Source organism: Bombina bombina, chromosome 10, assembly GCF_027579735.1.
Source record: "Bombina bombina isolate aBomBom1 chromosome 10, aBomBom1.pri, whole genome shotgun sequence".
Taxonomy (NCBI): domain Eukaryota; kingdom Metazoa; phylum Chordata; class Amphibia; order Anura; family Bombinatoridae; genus Bombina; species Bombina bombina.
In genome coordinates this window covers 183,184,152-183,189,641 of record NC_069508.1, presented here as the reverse complement: position 1 = coordinate 183,189,641, position 5,490 = coordinate 183,184,152, and the positions used below count along the sequence as shown (strand labels likewise).

Sequence of the window (5,490 nt, the reverse complement as noted above, 5' to 3'; positions counted from 1 at the left end):
ATACTGCTCTGTCAGACAGGAGTGGTTTTCTGAGGTGTGGCAGCTTCACCATATCTACCAGGGACCTATAGAAAAGAAAGAACAGAGTAACCAACTCTGGCTCTCTATAATAGGGGTAGCAATAATGTTAGAAGTTTAAGCAAAGATTGCCTCACCGTCTTCTAACTGCTAATAGCCACCATTACTCTTACTAAAGAGATTGACATGGACACAGCATAGCCCCAATCCTTGCTTGCAGGGAAAATTACCCATAAAAGGATTAAAATAAATCTTTAGACACCATCTTCGCCATCCTCCCATGATCAAGGCAAAGAGAATGACTGGGGGTTATGGGTAAGGGAAGTGAAACTTTAACAGCTCTGCTGGGGTGATCTTTGCCTCATCCATATCCCAATAGTAATTAGAATGATTTGTGGACTCTCCATGCCATAGGAAAGAAAAGGGTTAAGTGTAACCTGTTTAAAGTGAAGCTTAGAGGTGCAGATTATGCACAACTGAATCCTGGAACTCTATCGCTCATTGGGTGTAAAGGGACTACTCCCACATAAAAAGCTGTCTTACTCAGAACAGGAACATGCATTTTTCAAAAACCAAAGCTCAGTAATACATCACAAAATATTCTATTTTAGATAGAACAGCAGATGTTTTGAGTATTATGTTAAAATTGATGGGTACTATACAGAGCTGCCTTTCTGCTAGTTTGAACCTTAACCTTTGGTAAAATCATAGAAAACAATTTATAATTTGTATGAATTCCCCAACAGTTCAGTTTCATGGAGAAGCCGAGCCAGATAACTATATTAGATTCCTGCAAAGGCTGCAACATTTGTATCAAACAAGCACATCCTATATTCTCTTTAATAAAATCTTATTGACATTTGCAGAGGAAATATTTTAGTATGAACTTTATTTTTCCCTCTAGGATGTGTATATCCCCCTCTCCAGATCTGTACCAGTTTCAGCTCCTTACTCTCCTACAGACACCATAGCCCTGTACATAGACGGAGCGCGCTTTCTGCCTGATGCTGTCACTATAACCCGCGTCACTGGAAGAATATTTGACAAGAGTTATGATCAGTAAGTAGGACAGGGACCTCATGTGCCAGAATATAATAACTGTCATCTGTTGTCTGTATTTTATCTTGTGTCACAGAATATGCACAACTCAATGCAAACTGTCATCCCCATGGGGATAAAATGTTATTTGAGTTACCAAAATGTTTTACTAGCGTGATTCAGTCTGGCCTTGTATGTCTTATAATGCAGCTATTTTTAAAGTAAGAATTTCTTTAAGTAATGTAAATTACCTCTTAACATTTCCCGAGACAGTTAGGCCAGAGGCCTTGTGGGCGGGGCTGTGGGCAGAGACTCAGCAGGCAGGACATGTGACAATCCCAGAAGATAATACTAACTTAAAGGGACAGTCAACACCAGAATTTTTGTTATTTTAAAAGATAGATAATCCCTTTATTACCCATTCCCCAGTTTTGCATAACCAACACAGTTATATTAATACACATTTTCCCACTGTAATTACCTTCGGCTAGATTACGAGTCTTGCCGGTCCCAACTCTGTTTTTTAACGCCCGCTGGTATTACGAGTCTTGAAGGTACAGGTGTACCGCTCACTTTTTTGTCCAGACTTGGAAATACCGCAAATCCACTTACGTAAATTGCGTATCCTCTTTTTTTCAATGGGACTTGCATAGCTCCGGTATTACGAGTCTGACAAAAAGTGAGCAGTAGACCCTCTCCTGTCAAGACTGGTACCGCATTTTAAAGTCAGTAGTTAAGAGTTTTATGGTACAACGCTGTAGCATAAAACTCTTAACTAAAGTGCTAAAAAGTACACTAACACCCATAAACTACCTATGAACCCCTAAACCAAGGCCCTCCTGCATCGCAAACACTAAAATTTAATTTTTAACCCCTAATCTGCCGAACCGGACATCACCACCACTATAATAAACATATTAACCCCTAAACCATCGCACTCCCGCCTCGCAAACATTGGTTAAATATTATTAACCCCTAATCTGCCGTCCCTAACATCGCCGACACCTACCTACATTTATTAACACCTAATCTGCCGCCCCCAACGTCGCCACCACTATACTAAAGTTATTAACCCCTAAATCTAAGTCTAACCCTAACACCCCCTAACTTAAATATAATTAAAATAAATCTAAATAAAATTACTATAATTAACTAAATAATTCCTATTTAAAACTAAATACTTACCTGTAAAATAAACCCTAAGCTAGCTACAATATAACTAATAGTTACATTGTATCTAGCTTAGGGTTTATTTTTATTTTACAGGCAAGTTTGTATTTATTTTAACTAGGTAGAATAGTTACTAAATAGTTATTAACTATTTAATAACTACCTATCTAAAATAAATACAAAGTTACCTGTAAAATAAAACCTAACCTAAGTTACAATTACACCTAACACTACACTATAATTAAATGAATTCCCTAAATTAAATACAATGAAATACAATTAAATAAAATTATCTAAAGTACAAAAAAAAAAACCCCACTAAATTACAGAAAATAATAAACAAATCACAATATTTTTAAACTAATTACACCTAATCTAATCCCCCTAACAAAATAAAAAAGCCCCCCAAAAATAAAAAAGCCCTACCCTACACTAAATTACAAATAGCCCTTAAAAGGGCCTTTTGCAGGGCATTGCCCCAAAGTAATCAGCTCTCTTACCTGTAAAAAAAATTACAAATCCCCCCCAACATTAAAACCCACCACCCACACAACCAACCCTACTCTAAAACCCACCCAAAACCCCCTTAAAAAAACCTAACACTAACCCCTGGAAGATCACATTACCGGGAGAAGTCTTCACCCAACCGGGCCGAAGTCCTCAACAAAACCGTGAGAAGTCTTCATCCAAGCCAGGCAAAGTGGTCCTCCAGACGGGCAGAAGTCTTCATCCAGACGACATCTTCTATCTTCATCCATCCATCGCGGAGCGGGTCCATCTTCAAGGCATCCGACGCGGAGCATCCTCTTCAATCGATGGCTAACACAGAATGAAGGTACCTTTAAGTGACGTCATCCAAGATGGCGTCCCTTCAATTCCGATTGGCTGATAGAATGCAATCAGCCTATAGGATTGAAGTTCAATCCTATTGGCTGATCCTATAAGCCAATAGAATGCAAGCTCAATCCTATTGGCTGATTGGATCAGCCAATAGGATTGAACTTCAATCCTATTGGCTGATTGCATCAGCCAATAGGATTTTTTCTACCTTAATTCCGATTGGCTGATAGAATTCTATCAGCCAATCGGAATTGAAGGGACGCCATCTTAGATGACGTCACTTAAAGGTACCTTCATTCTGTGTTAACCGTCTATTGAAGAGGATGTTCCGCGTTGGATGTCTTGAAGATGGACCCGCTCCACGCCGGATGGATGAAGATAGAAGATGCCATCTGGATGAAGACTTCTGCCCATCTGGAGGACCACTTCGCCCGGCTTGGATGAAGACTTCTCCTGGCTTCGTTGAGGACTTCGGCCCGGTTGGGTGAAGACTTCTCCCGGTAAGGTGATCTTCAAGGGGTTAGTGTTAGGTTTTTTAAGGGGGTATTGGGTGGGTTTTAGAGTAGGGTTGGTTGTGTGGGTGGTGGGTTTTAATGTTGGGGGGGATTTGTAATTTTTTTTACAAGTAAGAGAGCTGATTACTTTGGGGCAATGCCCCGCAAAAGGCCCTTTTAAGGGATATTTGTAATTTGGTGTAGGGCTTTTTTTATTTTGGGGGGCTTTTCTATTTTGTTAGGGGGATTAGATTAGGTGTAATTAGTGTACAAATATTGTAATTTGTTTATTATTTTCTGTAATTTAGTTTTTTGTTTTTTTTGTACTTTAGATAATTTTATTTAATTGTATTTAATTTAGTTAATTTATTTAATTATAGTGTAGTGTTAGGTGTAATTGTAACTTAGGTTAGGTTTTATTTTACAGGTAACTTTGTATTTATTTTAGCTAGGTAGTTATTAAATAGTTAATAACTATTTAGTAACTATTCTACCTAGTTAAAATAAATACAAACTTGCCTGTAAAATAAAAATAAACCCTAAGATAGCTACAATGTAACTATTAGTTATATTGTAGCTAGCTTAGGGTTTAATTTACAGGTAAGTATTTAGTTTTAAATAGGAATAATTTAGTTAATTATAGTAATTTTATTTAGATTTATTTTAATTATATTTAAGTTAGGGGGTGTTAGGTTTAGGGTTAGACTTAGGTTTAGGGGTTAATAACTTTAATATAATGGCGGTGACGTTGGGGGAGGTAGATTAGGGGTTAATAAATGTAGGTAGGTGGCGTCGATGTTAAGGCCGGCAGATTAGGGGTTAATAATATTTAACTAATGTTTGCGAGGCGGGAGTGTGGCGGTTTAGGGGTTAATATGTTTATTATAGTGGCGGCGACATTGGGGGCAGCAGATTAGGGGTTAATAAATGTAGGTAGGGGCAGCAGATTAGGGGTTAATAAATATAATGTAGGTGTTGGCGATGTTGGGGGCAGCAGATTAGGGGTTCATAAGTATAATGTAGGTGGTGGCGGTATCCGGAGCGGAAGATTAGGGGTTAATAATATAATGTAGGTGTCGGCGATGTCGGGGGCGGCAGATTAGGGGTTAATAAGTGTAAGATTAGGGGTGTTTAGACTTAGGGTTCATGTTAGGGTGTTAGGTGTAGACATAAAATGTATTTCCCCATAGGAATCAATGGGGCTGCGTTAAGGAGCTTTACACTGCTTTTTGGCAGGTGTTAGACTTTTTTTCAGCTGGCTCCCCCCATTGTTTCCTATGGGAAAATCATGCACGAGCATGTTACACCAGCTCACCGCTAACGTATGCAGCGCTGGTATTGGAGTGCGGTAAGGAGCAAAATTTTGCTCAACGCTCACTTCTTGTCTGGGTTGTAAAAACCTGTAATACCAGCGCTGTCTGTAAGTGAGCGGTGAGCATAAATTGCTCGTTAGCACCGCACAGCCTCTAACGCCAAACTCGTAATCTAGCCGCTTGTTTCTAAGCTTCTGCTGACTGCCCCCTTATTTCAGTTCTTTTGACAAACTTGCATTTTAGCCAATCAGTGCTCACTCCTAGGTCACTTCACATGCATGAGCTCAATGTTATCTATATGAAACACACAAACTAATGCCCTCTAGTGGTCAAAATGCATTCAGATTAGAGGCAGTCTTCAAGGTCTAAGAAATTAGCATATGAACCTCCTAGGTTTAGATTTCAACTAAGAATACCAAGAGATAAAAGTAAATTGGGAAGTTGTTTAAAATTACATTCCCTATTTAAATCATGAAAGGTTTTATTTGGACTTGACTGTCCCTTTAACATGTATATGACCTGAAGTCTTGATTAAACTTGTCTTTGTATTCGCGTCATTTTAGCTTTTTACAATACCCTAAAGGGACAGTTGATTTCAGGTTTGAAAAAATGCAAAT

General features: G+C 38.6%; 1 long non-coding RNA gene across 1 annotated transcript in view; it reads left to right on the top strand.

Annotated features, from left to right (window-relative positions):
• Positions 1 to 1,003: 1,003 nt before the first annotated feature.
• The window catches only part of LOC128641166 (uncharacterized), a 25,043-nt gene continuing 20,556 nt past the window's right edge, over positions 1,004 to 5,490 (top strand). Inside the window, exon 1 of the long non-coding RNA XR_008399447.1 lies at positions 1,004 to 1,077. This is a non-coding gene — a long non-coding RNA (uncharacterized LOC128641166). The remainder of the gene's footprint in view (positions 1,078 to 5,490) is intronic.